This window comes from Calidris pugnax, unplaced genomic scaffold (genome assembly GCF_001431845.1).
Source record: "Calidris pugnax isolate Ruff unplaced genomic scaffold, ASM143184v1 scaffold54, whole genome shotgun sequence".
Taxonomy (NCBI): domain Eukaryota; kingdom Metazoa; phylum Chordata; class Aves; order Charadriiformes; family Scolopacidae; genus Calidris; species Calidris pugnax.
Window position 1 is genome coordinate 7,564,010 of NW_015090864.1, and position 20,405 is coordinate 7,584,414.

The window sequence follows — 20,405 nt, forward strand, 5'->3', positions numbered from 1 at the left end:
CGCGAGCAAGGCGCGCGCTGCGGGACACACCATCCCCCGCCGGGGTGCAGGGGGGGTGAAAGGGGGAGGGGAGAGCCGCCCGGACGGAGCGGCTCCCCCCGCCCGATCAGCCAACCCCGCTGCCGCAGGACAGCTCCCGCTCCTGAGCCAACGCCGCTATCTCTGCTCCTCCCTCCCTCTCCGAACCGGACCGGCAACCAGCATCCGGGTCCGAAGCTCCCCCCCCCGGCACGGAACGCGATGGACTCGCCCCGACCGACAGAGGCGGGCGGCGGGGATACCCGGCCCCGCCCATCGGCGCACGGGCGAGGGAGGGGGGGAGGGGAGCGCACCGCCCTCAGGCCACGCCCCTCTGACACGCCCCAGGCCACGCCCTCCGCCTCAGGCCACGCCCCCGTTCCCGCTCGCGCCGTGTGGGCCGTGGGCGCCATGGCGGCGGGGCCTGAGGGGGCGGCGGGGGGCGACCGGCCGAGCCCCCCCAACGGCGGGTTCCAGTGCCCCGCTGACCCGTCCCGCTCCGTGAGCCGGGCCTCGCAGGGCTCTGAGGGCCCGAGCTGGGCTGGAGCCGCGGCCATAGGATCCAAAGCGTGGTGAAAGGCGGGAGTGGAGGCCTGTGGTACTGTGGGTTCCTGCGGCATGGCGGGCTCTCACCTGAGCACCGGCAAGTGAGCAACAGCAGGCGATTTCACCACTGCAAGCAGTGACGGACAATATATACTGTATATAGACAACATACTGTGTAAGCTCTGCACAAGTTACAACATTTGGCACTTTCCAGTTTCAAACCGTTGCTTCAGTTCATCAAAAAGGTCTCAAAATTCAGTCCTCTCCCAAAATACCCAGCTGGGAGTCTCTACAAATCCAACAGGCAGCATGTAATATTATAGAATCATAGAATGGTTAAGAGTTGGAAGGGACCTTAAAGATCATCGAGTTCCAACCCCAGCATCCAACCCATTAATGAACAGACTACTACCCAAATCAGACATTTTTCCTCAAAAGCCTGCTCCAAGCATCCTTTTATGTTGATAGTAAACCACCCAAACCTGGAAGGGGGTGTATCTTGCCTGACTTTAGAGAACTGACCAGAAAACTGAAATCATCACTTTAAATTACCTTTATAGTCGGCAGAGAGAAATGTGCACTTTCAGGGCTTGATTCATCTGGCCAATTTTAAACATCTGTGTATTGCCCCCGCACTATGCTTTCAAATGAATTTTGCAACCCTCATAGTACTTTTATGTGGACAATTATTTCCCTTCTATAATTAAGAATACAAGATAGCATCAACAAGCTTATTGAGATAAAAATACAGGACACATATATAGTTTCTCTCCTATCTACAAGGCCTTCATGCTTTCTCAGGAAAAAAAAATCAGATTTATTCAACTTGACTTACTCTTGTAACAGACCTGGTAGAAACTATTAATCTGTTTACAAGAAATTTATTATTTATGCAATATCTTGAGGGGTGTTAAAGGGAAATTTGTAGTATTCAAGTTCCTAACATCCTTTTCCTCCCTTTTTAAGGAAGGCGCTTCATCTGCCTTTCTTCTGATCTGCTGGATCTCCACATGACATCTACCCCTTTCTACTCCAGCGGCATAAGAAATATCCAACCTATCTCCTGTTCTTTTCCTCCTCCAGAAAGGGATCTTACCCTTTGGTTGTGGGTTTCATTGTATTGCCCTCCCAATTATGATTTACTTTTTTAGTGAAAACCAAGGTAAGAAGTTCCTAAACTGTAATGAGATACACTTTCTTCATAGTACAGGGCAAAAAGTAGGCATAACTATCTGCTTTTAAATCTGTGTATCCCTTTCATCCAATAATTCATATTCTCATATCTTTTCTAATAACTCATTTAGGGTCATTCTCTTCTGCTCCAAGTATTTCCTGGACTGCCTTTGAAAAACACTTCCCTGAGCCTTGCCTTGCTTCATAGCTGCTGTCCTGGCCCCAAAGTCCAGCCCTCGCTTTCTTTGTTCCATAATTTTCAATTCCATTTTTGATCCATTTTGTCTTCTCACTAAATTATAACTACTTTGACCATAATCTTCATTCACCCGCAGTGAAATATTTTTCTTATTCTTCTTGATCTATCAGATATCATTAACATTATTGCTTCCTGAGTCCTTTCCTTTTGGATTTCAGTGTCTCTGTAATCACCTGCATCTTCCAGCATGGGTAATTCTCACCTCTTTTCTTTCATAAGTATCACTGTCTCTTAGATTTCTGTTACACATTTTTTTCTGAGTTTTTTTTTTTTCTTCATGATGTCATTTATTACTTGGCTTCATCTTCTTTCTCAGTGTGATTGCTAAATTGCCCCTTCTCACAAGAGTACTTTCCTTATATCTAATCTCACACACTATTGCATATTCCCAGTCCACACAAAGAAAACCAAAGTGATTTGTCCTCTTGAATTCCCTTTTTTTTTTTTTTTTTGTTACTCTAATGAGTTCCCCTGGCCTTCTTATCCTTTGGATTTACCATAGCCACATTATTTTTAGTTCTTCGTACAACTCCAAGATTGCAAGTATTTCAAATCAGATGCTATGCTAATACTGACAAAGATGCATAATGCAAACAGCCAGCACACTTTGAATGTGATTTTTAATAATAATAATAACAACCATAATTGTAATGCCGCTTTCCAAACCTTCAGCTGAAACTGTGCTATTGCAGCACCAGGTTGGGCCACTGTTTTTTCAGCTAGTCAGGTCGGACGAATATGAGATAAATTCAGTATTTTAAATCCCAAACATTTGAAAATTCTCTACAATATATCATATGTTTGCAATACAAGGTCACATTGCTGCATTAAATCACTGAAATTCATTGCAAAAACTGTTTTCCACAAATTGATACCCAATAATAAAGTACCAGCCTTGACCAGAATTGGATTTTTTTTGGCTAATTATGACAAAAATCAAGGAATAAAGTTTAATTCCACCCACAGTATGGAATTGTAATGTAATGTCAAAAAAAAAGACAGGTTAAGAATTGACTAATTGAGGGAGGTCATCCCCCCCTGTACTCTGCCCTGGTGAGGCCATATCTGGAGCACTGTGTCCAGCTCTGGGCCCCCCAGTTCAAGAAGGACAGGGAACTACGGGAGAGAGTCCAGCAAAGGGCTGTGAAGATAATCAAGGGACTGGAGCACCTCTCTTATGAGGAAAGGCTGAGAGACCCAGGTCTGTTTAGCCCAGAGAAGAGAAGACTGAGGGGAGATCTTATCAATGCTTATAAATATCTAAAGGGTGGCTGTTAAGAGGATGGGGTCAGTGGTAGCAAGTGACAGGACAAGGGGCAGCAGGCACAAGCTGGAATACAGGAAATTCCATCTCAACATGAGGAAAAACTTTGAGGGTGGCAGAGCACTGGAACAGGCTGCCCAGGGAGGTTGCAGAGTCTCCTTCTCTGGAGATATTCAAAGTCTGCTTGGATGCCTTCCGGTCCAGCCTGCTCTAGGTGACCCTGCTTTGGTAGGGGGGTTGGACTAGATGATCTCCGAAGGCCCCTTCCAACCCTTACCTCTCTGTGATTCTGTGACTAAAATATCTTTACCAGAATAAATTTGTTTTATAAATTCAGCCCTGGAAAGCAAAGATAAAGTTGTCAGAGCCCTGACGTGGGATGTGGGATATGGACATTTGGGTCCGTCCTTCTCTTTCTGAATGGAGTAAAAGCAACTTCACTGAGGCACAAGGTAGGTATGTCCAGATGCCTGCATCCCCTGTACATTCTCTAAGCACAGGACTTAAGATAAAAATGGGAAGAATGAGACCATCACAAACAAATAAGCCCTGAAATCAGCTCCTGGGCAGAGCCCCGTAGGTGTGCTTGGTAAAGGAAGAACGTGGAAGTTCTTACCTAAGGTCAAGTAGATGTCAAATTGGCAACCAGCTGTGCAGCACAGCCAACACAAAGGCATTTTGGTTTGTGCCGTGAAACAAGGCACAACACCAGGTCTACAGAGAACTCATCTGGTAGAAGTTTAGACACCTAACAATTTAGTGGTCCCCGAGAAGCAGTTTTGTAAATCTTAATATTGGACTTTGGGTCACACAGAGCGTCTGTTAGCAGTGACACTAATCCTCCCGCACAAAAGTATCTTTTTCTTATCCACAGTTTTGTTGGCTTCAAGATGACCACACCCAGAAGAAAAGACTACTCACATCAATCACAAATTCTTCCCCTTAATTATCTTCTGAACAAGCAGCAGAATTAAATTAATGAACCTATTTTTTACTTCTTTATGTATTTCATGAGTCACCTGTCAACAAGTTATTCAAATTCTAGTAATTAGACTATTTCTAACAAAAATGAATAGCTCCAGTGTCTGCATCGTGTGCGTGATCCACTTTACGAACCGTAAGAAGAGAAAACTAGATTGACAAAGTATGTTATTGAACATGAAAAATATCCCCTGTATTTGCCAGAAATAAATTCTGGGTTCTCCTCATGGGTCTGCACACACAACTGAGTCAAATCAAATGGGCTGGTGCCACTGCTTAGTCATAGCAAGGTGTAAAACCAAGTGCTCACTTTGAATGAGTGGGGCCAGCTCTGGGTGTGACAGCACCTGTGTATCTCTAGGGGTCACCTAGGTGGCCTGAGAAGTCATTCAGGTTCAGAAGGTGCAGATTCATCTCATCCTCTTTCAGAAGGGTCTGCAGATGTTCCTGTCACATCATAGAATCATAGCATTGTCTAGGTTGGAAGGGACCTTCAAGGTCATGGAATCCAACCGTCAACCTAACACATCACTGGATGTAACGTGGGATGCTCAGCCACGTGGTGGCATGCTCGTGTGTCAAGCCCAGTGACTGTTGGATGCATGTAGGTCTGGTCACCACACACAGGGATGAGACTGGGTCAAAGGAACTTGACTCTTGCTGAGGTGCCAAACACATGTCTGCAGTGGCAGAACCTTAATCTACCCAAGAAACGCCCAAGATCGGACTCTTACTTTAAGTACAGTCTCTGCTCTGATGCAGCCACAACAGTAATTGCATGGGAGCAACCATTCACAGAGATCAATTATGTTTTAATCCGACTTCATTTCTGGGCTTAATTACTCCAGTGAAGAAACTGAACAGAGATGGTGCACATCACCCTAGCCCACAGTGATCTGAACAGCACGTTATCTGGACTATAAATACACCAAGCACAATATCTAATATGTCTTAACGGGGAGAGTTCTGTACATAGAAGTTTACATCCACATTTCCAGAAAAGCTGTAAAGCGATGCTTCTTTTGCAATGGGCGTTGCTTGCACATAGTGAAGGCCCACTGAGTTGACAAGATTTGTGCAATTAGTCTTTGCTTACATAAGTGCCTTATTTGTGTGCACAAATGATTAAATGAAAAATTCATGTGCACCTACAATATCATATTTAGGCATAATTGCTTGTGAAAAAACAACAGTTTGTGGTTTTTTTCTTGCAGTTAATTGAATTCAGAGCTTAGATTAAATTGTATATTTGTTTTATTCCAATGAGCAGAAGGCTTTCCAAGCTCTTTGTTAATAATACATACTCGTTTGGTAGTAGCTGGCTCTCTAGACGTTACTTTTCCAATAAAATATATATCTTCACAAAGTACCCAGTCTTTTACAGAAAGCTGATATTAATTTCAATGTGTCTGAGAAGTTGTTGAGCAGCCACAGAAGGCGTGCTTCCTGCATTATTACCATACCAATTTCTTAACATCAATAAGAATCTGGTTTTATAATCGGAACCAAAATATGCAAAATGGGTACACAGAGGGCTCTGCTTTGGCTTCAACTGTCTGCGCATTTTTCCTCTTTCCTTCAGTGAGACTATTGCAATGGCAAATACGATTTATAATTAAAAACTTTCTTTTTATCTGTACTGCAAGACTGAATCCTAAAAGGCTCTCTTGGAACTGATCGTTTCATTTTCGTTTCTCTTCCAGTTCCAGAGCTGCACGGAGAATGCCTTTGTCATTTGCTTGACAGTTTTCTTTTTTAGTGTAATAGTTACAAATGTTTTGCACTGCCAAGTACCTTTACTATAACTGAGCATAAATGGGCAGGGAAGGAGAACGCTCTCATTAGCACATCTAGCGTCAGGGCAATTTTTGTCAGAAGTGAGAGGCAGTACTAAAGGAGGAGATACACTCCTTTCTATTACCTGCTAAGGAATGTGTCTGGCATATTAGCCCACAGGGAAAGGTGAATGAGATGTTGCGTGTCATATTGCAAGGATAAAAAACCAGCCCTGAGCTGCAGCTGGGTGTGCCTTTATCAAAATATAGCTGGTGGGATGGTACACGGTGTAATTGCACTAGTCACACTTGTCTAAAGCCACTCCTGCTCCAGGATCTCCAAGAAGTGCAACGCAGCATCACACTGCTACAGGCCTTGCTTGAAGGAGGTCTACTGGGAGGGCTGCATAATAGCTTTTTAAGTAATAAGGGAATTAATTACGCAGACTGGAGCAGGGCTCTTTAAAACTTCAGAGTCACCACGTGAACAGCTGAAAGGAGCCACCAGCATGGATGGGGGAGGGCAGGAGGAACCCCTACTTAATCCCTTTCCTTTAAAACTTCCACTAATAACATCTACACAACCTTCCCAGTACCTTGGTCTTTGCCTTGTGAAAATTCCTTATGGTTAAACACTCATCCCTGATACCTGATCGAAATCGTCTGTTCTGTAAATGAGCCTGATTCTTTCTTTCTGTCTTTCCCTCAGACTTCCAATAACCCTCTCCATCTAAATTGTCTAGCCACATGCATACTTTTATATCTATATAAACATATAAAAAGATATATAACACTGTGTTATAATACTTTCTTATAAAGTATTGTGATGTGCCAGGAAAGAAGAATGCAAGTCCTCCCAGTACTCTGGGTAAGAAGAAACAATATGCCACAAATAAAATGCGATACTACAATTTATAGGCTCCATTCTTTGCATCTCAGGAGATGTCTTTGCTTCTGCCCCTACAAAGGTACCTGCCAATTTCTGTATATTTTCTGATTTTGAGAAAAAATGTTTGTGAAAGGTGGTGGGTAATTATCCCTCCAGCCCTTCTTGTAACTTGTCAAGATTTCCTTCACTTACAGGCTTCCTTTTTGGGTAAATTAGTACCAGCCAAACAATGGGGAATGGAATTTGCCTTTGAGCCTGGGCTTTCATTCATTGAAAAAAAAAGTTAATGAAACCTGGAGTTACTAAAATGAGTTTTTCTAGAAAGTAACAAACTTGGCACTATTTGTGCCAAATCTTTATTATGTGATTCAAAGGATGCTAACGCTTGTACTTATTTCTATATTATTAATGCATAAATGCAGAAAAACAACTGAAGTTGATGAAATTCCAGAGCGTGTTACAGGGTCATGTGAAGAGTGAGTCTGGGTACTTCTCTGGATGATCTCCATTATTCATTTATGGCTTTGTATTTATGAATAGAGTAAAAATCCCCAGTTCATGCTGATGAAACCTTTACGTCACATTGCTCTCTTTCTGTGTGTTGTCCAGAAAGTTAAAGGTTTGTTTTATGTATCTGGAAAGAGGAATGGGCAGAAGATGCTTGCCTGAGGATGTGGCATCACATCACACATCCTGAAAGATATTCTGCTTCCTCGCTGATGCTGCAAAGAGGGGCAGGTTTCCTCCTTCCTTTCCATGGCGGGCTGGTCTCACCATTGGTTGGTTGGTTGTTTTTTGCCATAATTCTGTTGTTCCTCTTGAACAGGTTGTGGCTCTTATCTGACCAACATGGAGCCAAACTCATTGAAAGTGAACCATCTGGTTTAGTTTGTTGAGCCAGCTCAGCCTGGATTTATGTAACACTGAAGCAGCATGAAGAAGAGGTCCACACCGCTGAGATGGGAGGAGTTGTCTCCTGCTCACTTAGAGCCTCCAACATGCAGTCTCACTTAAGTTGACTTGAACCACCCCAAAACCTCCCCTGGTTCTGGTCGCTCATTTCTGCTTCTTCCCCTTTCTCAGTACTACACTGACACAAAAGTTTCAGTGCCTCAGGGTGACCCACGCTGATCTTGCTGAGAACAGGCTCACAAAAATGGTCGGTTTTTCCACAGGTCCGTTCTCCTGACTCAGTTGACCTCCTGGTGCTGGCTTGGAGCGGGCAGTGACTCAGGGTTCATGGGGTGGGAGATGGAGGGCAGCAGCCACGCGAGCCCGTCTGGCCGCCTGTGCCACCAGGGAAATTCATATGTGGCCACGGGGTCTTAGTGCTAAAACCAATGAAAAATATTTCTGCCAGGAAACTTTCCCTGCCTGACGTCAATTCAGAGCAACTCCATCATCTTCGGAGCAGTGCCTCCAGCTTCCAGAGTGTAAGGCCAGAAGGTCACTTAAATTAACCTTCCACAGGGAGCACTGGGAGACGAATTGATCACTCGGTTGTTTTTTCTCTAAAAACAACCCCAGTCTGGGGCCACATTTCTGCTTTACGACCTTCCCAAGTGCTGAAGCTTAGAGCTGCAGTTTCAGGGTAGCCAAAAGACATGTGCCTGCACATCCTTCAACGCAGATATAGACACTTCTCTGCCTGTGACACGGTACAAACGGAGAAGCTGATTGCATTTGTCACACATTTGTGGCTGCAGCTTTTGGGGGCTCCCAGTACTGACAGGTGGATGTTACTGTACTATGCAGACAAGTAGTTATTGCTGCTGGGCTGGGCTACCACTTTCTTCTTCTGTGGAAGGAACCTGATTTCTATTTCTCACCTATTTTCAAATGAAACTAAGAACTTGCCTTGGCATTCTTGAAAAATATATTCTGACAGTATTCTGGTAACAGCCTCGAGGCTGGAAGAAACTGGTAGATCTTTTGGTCAGCCTTTCTTATAATTTGCCCCTAAATTTCACCCAAAATACTCTTGATCTGAGCCAAGTACCTGGAGTGACTGGTCAGTCAAAGTGGAACTTCCTGAAAGATATTGAATCTTGATCTGAAGGCATCAAGAGATGAAGAATCCACTTCTGCTCTTAGATGATCAATAGTTTTAACGCAACCTCGGAGCCAGCTTAATTAATTAGCGATTGATATCTAGAACTCTCTGCCTCATTAGTATGCCAAGCAAAAAAACATTATGAAGTAACACATTTGTTACTTAAGTCCCTAATAGTTGGCCACTCTTCAATGCAAAAAAAAAAATTAGTATTATTAATTGGGTATCTAGAGTAAGTCTGTTTTAATGATCTCAGCTACTCAGTACTAACCAGGAGTTGGGATTCAAGAGAACAAGTCTCACTTTCCAGACTTCTTTCATTAGAGCTAAGCTCAGGATGAATGCAGGCAAACTGCTTATACTCTCTGGCCAGTCCTGGCTCTAACCTTCCTTTTTTGCTTCCTGGAGGCTTTCAGGGAAATAAAAGCTCTGTAAATCCCTAAATGTTCTGCTACTTGAATGATGTGCTCTGTGATATACTGAAATTCCCACAGTATGAAGAAATATTTCTCTGAACCAAGAAAGCCTTCGATTGATGTGTGTCTCAAGGTCCGATTCCTCCATGAACTGGCTGAGGCCAAATAAGGATTAAGTTCACAATGTGGCTTCATCAGTGTCTAATAATGTCTTTCACCCCTACCGTATCCCTGATGCCTTTACAGCCCAGTCAGATATGGTTGAAACAACCACGGAATTGGGGAAAAGAGGCATCTGTCATACCACATGCAAGAAAAAGTCATCTCATTGAACCTCTCCATGACATCAAGCTATGAAGAAGCTGTCTCTTGATTTTGGCATACTACATCCTGAACTTGTTTGCTCTCCTATGTGCTTAAAGGACCATCTTCCTCCTTAAAGGACAGTCCTTAAAAGGACCGTCCTCCTCCTTCATCACTGAGGCTTTTGCCATATTCATGCCAATGATGTTGGTCATTTTTTAATCTATGGCAGTGTGGTAGACGCTCACAGATACAAGTTTAACCTCAAAGAAGCTACTGAAAACTTCTCTGGGTTTATTTAGAGCTTGCTGAGTTCCCTATATAAATTAGAGGAGCCTCAGGGTCCCAGGACTAGCCAAGTCTGAGTTCTCAGTGTTGCAAATGGAAGAAATCGTGGCATGAGACAGCGAGCACCAAAGCTGTAATGATCTTCCTTCGGGGTGTCAATTAAATTTGCTGTTTGCCTTATGGCACATGTAGGTGATTACAGTGTGAAAGCCAGGATGCATTTGTTTAATGTATCCTTGAACTCTATTACATTTTCCACTCGTCTTGCTAGAGCCTTATCTTCAATTACACTCCTTTCCATATGCCCCAAGCTGTTATTTGTTACAAGACCAACCTGACCCTCTTGTATCCAAAATGTCAGTGAATTAAATCAAATTTTTATACTTTTCAACTTGAACAGTTATCTCACGATGCACATAACAAACAGATAATGAGATCTGCATTTTATTAGACACAGTAGCGCTTACTGATGTTTAACTACTAGGCAGAACCATTTTGCTGCTCGCAGTTACAATTACATTATTTTTCTCTGTGGCTGGATAGCTGTCAATTGATTTAGCTCATTCTAAATGTGTAGTATAGTATTTTCCTTCACGTTGCTCGCACTCATATTTAGAGAACTGGATACATTTCTATTCTTTTTTCCTAAAAGGGAAGGGACATTTCCACACTTAAATTTCTCTACAGTCTAAGCTTTTTGCCTCCTATATTTTGTGACAATTTTCCCAACGTTTCTCTCTGAGTCAGGAATGTTCCAAAATCACATTCTTAGCTTTAAGCATACCCTCAAACCCGGCTCGTTTTGATAGGAGTAAACCACATACTTGAAATTAAACACAGTGGAGAATGAGGAAGCCTTCCTGAAATAAGTTCATGTGAAAAATGACCCAATGGGCACGTTCCAACGGCTGATATATACACCAGCTAGTTGTGCTGCTCTGCACATTTTATGCTTTATATGTACATGCTTATAATTTGTGATTCATACAGCGCTCAGAACGATTAAATGATAAAAGCACCAAACTGGCATCTAATCAACGCAAATATTTAGGTCCACCAGAGGATACACGAAGATCTGCCCTCCCCAGAAGAGCTACCACGTGTCTCTCCTACACGCCGGGAGTCGACTCACACGTTCATAAATAATCCAGCTGGCAAATATCAAAAGGTTACATACCCTGACTGGTTTTGTGTGCATACTCCTGTTCTGGCTCCGGGCAAGGGAAGGAAGAGAGCCATGGAGGGAGGTAAATCTAACCCTCTTTACATTAAGCCAACAAGAGCAGAAGCATATATGTCATCATTTACTGCGTCTCAATTCGTGGAGGGTAATTTCTCATAATGGGCTAACTTGATTGCTTACTGAACATACCTCGGAGGCTGTTTGGTCTTGCTTTTGTACAGCAAAAGCTCACCCACGTCTCTCTTGACTCTGAAAGGATAAAGGATATAAAAGCTACTATAGGAATATCATTATTCAGATAAAGAAAAGAAAGCTTGATACAGATAGGGATGTCTTTTTGAGACTTACTAAGCAGTCCAGAGGATTTAGTACCTATGTTCTTGCCATTTCAGTTTTATAAAAAAATCTTGTTATATTTTAAAATTGTAATCCCCCCTGAAATGAATGGAAGAGAGGCACCCAGGGCCATGGATTGCTTAAGAAAATCTGTTTCCTCACCTATTTCACCCATGCGCACAGAAAGCAGCTGCCATAAATCTTTATAATAAACGCTGGGCATATTGATGGCTAACTCTGTTTACACAGCCCAAGCCCTTGCACTAAACCTCACCTGTGTAAAATAGCCCAGCTGGGTGTTTATCAGTAATTGTTTGCGAGATACACGCTAATGAACTCCTTGTGGTTCTCCACGACCCATGGTGCTCTTCCGTAACGCTTGTCATTAATCTGAAGCTGAACCGTGGTGTTTAATGAGGCATGCCTCTCGCTGGGCAGGAGGGATTATCTGGGGCAAGGACATCGGGATTTATGGTTCCTTACAGTCACGGCTGTCATAAAAACAGAAAAGCTGTAAGAAAACCTCCTAGAAACAGAGACCATGCTCTGTGGCAGAGACTATTTGTCTTTGTGCCTCTTCCTCACGACGTATCGAGCCCTGGTCTCCACTTACAGACTCCCAACAAGCTGTGGCCGTGCCACAGGAGGGACAATAGCAGGAGAAGGAGGGAGGACCAGCAGCCAGACTGGCTGGAGTGCGACCAAACCAGGAAGGACTCCTGGTTTGCTCTCTGCAAGACTGAGAATGGTGCTAGGAGTCAAAGCTGAGGGACAGGAGGTGTTGAATGTGTGAATGTTGGATGAAAGGCTTTAAAACAGCAAAACGTGAAGTGTTTTCTTTCTCATTTTCCTATTCCGTTATTGATCATGGTTACAAAATGGCATTTATAGCCCCTCTGCCAAGTCAGTTGCTAGTGGTGATGGTTTAAAAGCTGACCGTGTTAACTATTCTAGTGCTTAATAAAGCATAGAAGGAAGGAGAGGCATTAGCATACAGTGAAGATGGTGGAAGTGTCTGGAGGAGGAAGGACACTGAGAATCTGCCTAGAAAGCTCTGAAGGTGTATCAGGTCACATGAGGAGTCCTTTCACAAAACACAGCAAGATTTCTTTGTTTACAAAATGAGATTCAGCTTTTAAAGTAGTACATGAGCCAGCTTCTGTGCAGATGGATAATACCTTCTTTAATGAGGACACCCCATGAACTATGTTCATATAAGACCCTGAAAGAATTCAGTGCTATGTTTAAGATTTTGACTAAATTTATGATGAAATTCTGATAGGAAAATCACCTTTTTGTTCTTTTAGCAGCTGAGTTCACTGTGATACAGTCAAAACCTGAAAGTAGAAAGTAACCACAGAAGAGGGTCCGTGGTACTTACAGGTAGAAGAAGGACATATGGAAAATGCACTTAGAGAAGCCACCAGCTTAATAAGGAGAGCCAGGTCCCTTGCCTTTCAGGTCATATACTAAAATCTCCGCAGGGACAAGAATTACAGGACACATTGCATCTGCCTGGAGGCACCTGAATAAAGGTGGGGCTCCAAAAAGGAAGGAGAAACTCACTGGTGGCAGATGCCAGCTGCTCCCTCCAAGCTTGGTGGCTTCCCTGCAGGACAGGGCATGGATGGGCACCCAGCTGTACCCCAGGGATGTACTCAGAGATGTTGGCCTCAGCTGCTCTTGCTAGATGGGTTTTCCCACCACCAGCTCTTGGGCAGGCACACTCCTGCTGTCACATGTCACATCCCAGTGAGGGAGCTGAACGTGAACCACTGCTGAGCTGCCGCAGCTCACAAACCACTGGGCCCCCACTTCTGAGTTACTGTTGACCAACCTTGCCTCTCAGACCAGCAGACAGAAGAAAAAAAGTCAGCTATTTGATAGCAAAATGCATTGCTAGACTATTAAGAAAGGTCTGGCAACATTTTGCTGTCAAAGCAGTGAATACCAGTTGTCAAAAATAACGATGTTACCAATAAAAATCCTTGTGAAAAATAGAGGCACATTTAGACACATTTATACAACCACCTTCATCCCATGGGTTCAGAGAATTTTATAGCTGTAGCAAGAAGACATTGCTTGATCAGGTGCCTGCTGTGGTAGAAGGAACGAAAATAAAATATTTGACACATGATACTGCCCAATTCTATGGGGGAAATGATGGTTTAGGTCCTTTAAAAATGGCTGTCTCTGTTCAAATAGCTGGAAAAGTTTGCTGTCTTGCCTGTGATCAAGAGGCAAGCGTTTTGTCAGCCTACAGGAGATGTCTGCAAACGCTTTTCTTGCACAGGCACGTCAGCAGACTCATTTTAGTTGCAGAAAGAAAATGCGTGGTCTTATCCTACCAGTTGACTTTTTGTAACTTGTAAATAATTCCTCTTATTTATGTGAGCCTCTGACTTGCTTAAATAGCAGCACCAATATGAAATATAAGTAAGTAAAACTCCACAGCTTTCCCATTTTCTCTAATGACCTGCCATGTTGCACGGCTTGAAAATAGTGGGAGTTTACCTTACCTAAATTAATAGCAGTTTTGCTGATCTGGGTGACCTGGGCAGGCAGAAGCAGGGAAACTAACAGGTACACCGAATAATCAGGATGAGGAAAATATTCTACAGCTGGAAGGAAACAGCATGTGAATATGAATCTGAGACTCTCATCAGCGATACCCAAGCTGAGAAAGCTGCACAACTGTGGCAGTGCCTCCTTCAGCAGGTAGAGATGTGGCTGTGGCTGTTCAAAAATCTCCAGGGAAGAAGGCAGAAACCAACATAGAAAGAAATTAGATGACTGGGGTGGAAGAAGTTAAAAGAATCTCCCGCTGAAGACATCATTTGATGAGGGACATCGGTGGCTTCATTTTTGTACATACTACCAATTTGTTACAACTCGAAAACCAGTCTTGAATCCTAAAGTTAATGGTGGTTTGGGAACAGGGTGTTCCAGCCAAGGAAGACATGGGCATGGGAACACACTGCCCAGGAGTCACAGGGAGAAGAATGGGGGTGGAAGGAGAAGAAAAAAGAAAAAAAGTTGAAGAACTGCTGGCCTGGAAAACTCTTATTTCTCTCCTTATTATGGTAAATGGATCTTAAAATGTTTTGGCTCTGGAATTCTGAAAGAACATTTCCAGGCTACGGATGGATTTATGTAAATAATGGTTCATAAACCTACCACTGGCAAGGGAGCAAAGAGGTAACCTGGAAAACACCACGCAACAGAAAAACCCATGTTCAGCCTAACACTATCACAGTCTTCCCTATAACTTCACACCTATGCAAATTATCTGCCAAAATGCATAAAGCTCAAGATAAACAAATCTCTTCCACAACTTGGCATATGGAAAAAGGGTCTGAACTGAAATGATAATTGAGTTTTAGAGACCCATCCATTTGCTGTCATCATGCCATCTGTCTCCCTGGCAGAGTCCTGATAGTTTGCATTGGCAGCTTTGATTGCCAAAGCTCATGGATTAAGTTAGAGGTACCTAGTCTTCCCACACGCAGTTTCTTATTATTTTTCTCTAGGCCTTCCATTCTAGATGATTGACAGAACTACAGGATACCGTGTATTCCCAGAGGCACAATATATTTTTACATAGTAGTATTTTTTTTTTTCAAACAGAAATATGGATAATTTTCTATTGCAGTCAAGTCCATCAGAGTCCAGAGAAAGGTTTACTTCTCAGGGACTGATGACAGGTAAAGAAGATCACAGGTGCTGGTGTACATTTGTGTTAAGTACTTGCTATCACCAGAGTAATAAATGGAAACTGCGGATGGCTTATGAGGGCAGTACTCCCTGAGGCTGGCTCCAAGTTATTGCGTTACTGTCATAACTACTCACTGCAATATGACACCGAGCACAACTCTGCTGACTCCCCCGAAATTACACAGCTGATTAGTGTTGTCCCTTAAGGTATGAAAGAAGTGATAAAATTATTTACATTTCATTTATTTGCACAGAGTGCAACTTTAACTGCGGCAGTGAAAGATGTGGGAGCTGCCCTAAGACTTTATGAAGTTATGTTCCATCTGGTCCTTTGACCATGAACATGGGTTTTTTGCTACGCAAAATCAAAAGGGTCTAATTCCAGCGGGAGTTAATTCACATTGGGCCGAAGACAGATAAACACTCCTGGCAGCTCATTTACTGAGACATACACAGGAGCGTGAGGTACCAGAGTCCATCCTCCCTTTAGGCTGGCTGTGTGATAGATTGTGGCCGAATTCAAGAGACACAAGGACTGAGACACTCACCAGGGAGTTTACAGAAGAGAGGGCTGTGCTCTAGGCAAGAGGGGTACACAAAGTGGCCGACCTGTTGAACAGCTTTTGTTCTTGTTCATCTTTGTTCCTGTTGTGGAATTAAACAACACTCTAGGTATGTCACCGAAGTCATACAATCGGGGAGAAATCCTAAAGGAAAGCTTGGATGCCCTAAACTGAATGACACCTGCTCTTAGAGGCTGGGTGAGGAGTAGTTTTCCAGCCATACAAATAAAAAGACAACAGGATATCAACTCATTGTTTCAACTTCTGCCCCAAGACAGTGAGACTTTTCGAAGTTCCTCCTAAGCATCAGGAGCAAGAGAACCCAGTTTGGCAAACTGGGGCACTCTGGGGATGTGGGACACTCAGGTCCTCCTTGTTCCTGCCCCGATGTGCTCCCACTGTCCTGCTGAGTGTCCTACTGACACACAGCAAGATAAATCTCTGCTTCTCAATCAGGAGGAATTGCTCCTCTTTGCTGTAAGTAATTACATGCTACTGGGAGAGAAAGGCTGACTCCATCTTTCAGCTGCTGTGGCTGGGAAGTTAGAAAACCTCAGGTAAATCCATGCTCCAATAAACAGGTGATTATTAAACAGCTTCAACATAAGAAACCCGAGAGAGAGCTACCCAGAGCAGCCAGCCACTTGGCAATTAAATTGCTTACATGGGTTATGAGGCATCATGATTCAAACCCATCGTCTGAGCTGGGATGCTTTAAACCTTGATTTCCCATGCCCCAAATAAATGCTCTAACTCATGGACCACTAGAGAGGGAGGGTATCACTCAGTCCTCCTCCCAGTTACAGCTACTACCCCGGACCTGAGACCGTTTTTATGGAATGAATTAGACTGAGAGATGAAAGTTTTGTAAAAGCTGGTGCATGTCCATGAAGAGCTCTGGGTCAGCATTCCACCTCCCTGCACCCAAAATGACGTTTCTACCACCACAGGACACTCGAGCCAGAGGTGGGACATCATGAGAGTCTATCACAGTGCAGATGGACTAGAGTAGAGGACTAGAGTGAGACTCGGATGTGTGGATGAGCTCCGAGGGTGTGAAAACAACCTCACACTCTGTGCTTCTAACTGTGTTCACATTTGAACATTTTGTTTTTCGAGGAGAGGAGTGGGTGGTCTGCAAGTGTGTTCAACAAGCATGTCTGGATGTAAAAAAGTGTGAGCTGGAGTTGATGGACATTAAATGAAAATTAAGAGATGATTACCTGAGTGTTAGAAATTGCCTTGACAGGATGCACACTTACTGAGCAGTCTGGCTGGCAACTGAGCAGAGCCTTCAGTGCTGGTGTATACGTGTTCATTTAATCCTTGTTTAACCTAGCAGCTCCACCTACCCTGTAGACTGAAATTCTCGTGTATGCATTAAGTATGCTCAACAAAAACACCTCCTGAGCCGTTTTTCTGCCAGATATAAGTGCAGAGGTTCAAAAGATTTGCATGCAGATTCACAATATGGGTCCATTCCCCCTGTCCCAAAGAGCAGATGCTACTTGGTGCACACAGGCAGTGGCACGGATTGTGTTGGGAATTCCCTCCCAGCCTCCAACGAGCATCTACATATTTTTAATTGGAAGGTACTTCCAGTAAATCATATTTAGCAGCAAGCAGCATTTACTCATCACTTTTGGAGGCAACCCTGCTAAATCTAGAGAAGTCCTGTCACTTTTAATTCCTCTGGCTCCATCAGTGCGGATGTGAGATAATCCTGACTTTGTAGTGTAGATCCTGTTCTTAGAGAGTTTCATAGATGTGATCATTCCGTAAACATTACCCACTCACTGCAGATCCCAGCCTTCCACTGGCTTTATAAATATCAACAGTTCTGAGGAAAGCAATGGGTTTACTGATCTGTGTAAAGTAAACAGCACTTTGTCCTTAAAAATAACAACAGTCAGTCACCTCTAGAATATCTGGTGCATTCAGCCAATGTGCTTGAAGATTACAGAATCGGAATGGTGGAATGACCTGGGTTGGAAGGGATCTCTGGAGATCACCTAGTCACAGCCTCATTAAAGAGGGGCCAAATTCAGGGTTGGATCCGGCCACTCACAGTACTGTCCAGCTGAATGTTGAGCATCACCAGGAATGGAGATTTCACAGCCTCTCTGGACCTATTTCAGCGTTTGACCACTCTTCAGGTGTATATTTATTTCCTAATTTCTAATTGGAATTCGATATTGTGACTTGCATTCATTGCATCTTGTCCTACCACTGTGCATCTCTGAGAAGAGTTTGCCTGCACCTCTCTATACCCTCCCCTGAGGTATCTGGAGACAGCAGTAACTTTTTCCCCTAAACCTTCTCTTTTTAAGATTGAAAAACTCAGTTATCCCTCTCCTTATACATCATATGTCAGTCACTCCTCATCTTGATGACCTTCCACTGGACTTCATAGAACCGTATATTGGTTTAGGTTGGAAGGGACCTTAAAGATCATCCAGTTCCAACCCCCCTGCAGGGACACCACCTCCCACTAGACCAGGTTGCTCAAAGCCCCATCCAGCCCAGTCTTGAACCCCTCCAGGGATTGAGGACTTTCCCCAGTATGTCTTGCACTGAGGAACCCCAAACTGGACATAAAATTCCAAGGTTTGTTGCACAGAGGGAGAATAGCTACATCCCTCAGCCTGATGGCCACACTCTTGCCAACACAGCCCAGGATGCTACTGGCCTTCTTTGCCCAAATGGCACCTTGCAGACGGAAACTTCTTGGCCACCCAGGTTCTTTTCTGCAAAATGCTGCCCTCAGTCAGTCCCCAGCCTGTGCTGTTGTATAGTGTTCTTCCACTCCCTGTGCAGAACTTTGTATTTCCATATATGTTATCTATATATGTATTTGTCTACATTTTCTATTTCCAATTAGTCCACAACTGACCCATTCAACTCCAGAATCTGCTAATATATACTTTTAAAAGTCCGGTAAGATAATTAAAATATTCATAATTTTTCATTAGAATATAATCTAGTTTTACTTCTTCAGATTTAATACATTTTATTTCCATTTCCCTTTAAATGTAATTTTTGTCTATTTGTTCCTGAAGCAAAAAATAATAATATCTTTTAAGAAGCACATATTCCATAATTTGTGGTTGACTCTGTTCATTCTGGGCTTCACAGGCTTCTCTGGGAATGGCCCACACAACAAAAAATTCTCAGTCCTAACAGTTGCTAAGTGTTTTGATCAATTGAATGACAGTCAAGGATGTTTGGCACCTTGCAAACCAGGAATTTTAAATCAGGAGGCTTTCTGAAAGCCTCCAAACCCCATTTGTCCTTTGAGTTGCAAGTAAAAAACCTACCCGTTCCAAAATTGTCAGTATTCATGTATATAAAAGATAAAATAATCATCTCTCCCCAAAAAGATGGCAGTATATTTCCAAAATTAAGTTACAGTCTCTAAGGCTACATCTGTTCTAGTAACTACAATAGGCCAAGTCCTGTTCTCTGGCTCTGAGGACGAATATCACAGCACAACACGAGGGGGATTTCCCAGATGGGGAAGTTCCCATCCCACCAAAACAAGGCCCTGAACCTGTTTGGGATACGCTGCCCTGTGTTTCCCTTGGCAGCATGGAGCCCTTGTTACTGTTACTTTGCTATTTGTCATTAAAAAGTCCAGAGAGGTTCAGAAGAGACAGCAGGAAGCTGTGTGTGGTCTTAGACATGTGCCTGGTCCATACACCACCAGCACAGCGTGCGTCGGGTGCTCTCCTCAACATCCCTTTCATTCATGTTTTCCTCCCCCAACTCTCTCAAAGTGCCGTTCACCGACAAGTGTCATCGTCCCCGATTCTTAACGCTGATGCCCTTCCTTCCTTCCTTCCTTCCCCCCTCTCCCCCCCAGATGCAGACTGTGAGCCCCGTGTTAGTGCCTGGTGGCCTCTCACATCCTGTGTCAGCTCCCACCCGAAAGCTCTTTGGACCCGTAATCCCGGGACCACCAGGGAAGCGGGATGCAGGGCCAGTGCATCCCTGCCTGAACGCCACCCAAGGCTTGCAGGACACCTGCTCGGTGGGTTTAAAATTCTGCCTCACGCCACGAGGGCCCAGAATCCCACTTCTCATCACCAGCAGCACGATAAAAGCCAGGTGAAACGCTCCAAACATTTCATTAGCGGCGACCGTTGTTCATTTAACAGCTAATAGCGAGCGGCAGATTATTCCTAATAAGAAGCCCGCCAATTGCTAACAAGTTTTAGGAAACGCCAGAGCAGAAGTTGGCGAAGATCTCATCCCCTGCCACATCCCCCCGGCACGGAATAACCGGGATCGCTAAGGGAGGCGCATAGGGGAGCGATCAAATCCCGGCGGCAGCCGGCTCACACCTTTTCACAAGAGCCCGGGTACCATTGCACAAGGATGCTAACTTTCTGCACCTGATAACGGGGTACCCCCCCACGGCGGGGAGAGGGAGGGAGAGAGGGAGGAGAAGAAGCCACCCCGAGCCGGAGCGGGGCAGACAAAGCCGGAGGCTGCGGGCACCGGCTGCGGGCAGGGGGGCTGCGGGCACCGGCTGCCGGCGCTGCCTTCGCTGCCTTCGCCCCGCTCCCCCCGGCGCTGGCTCCCGCGGACAATCCGCGCCCTGAAATGACTAAGCACGAACTCGCAACACACCCCCCCACCACC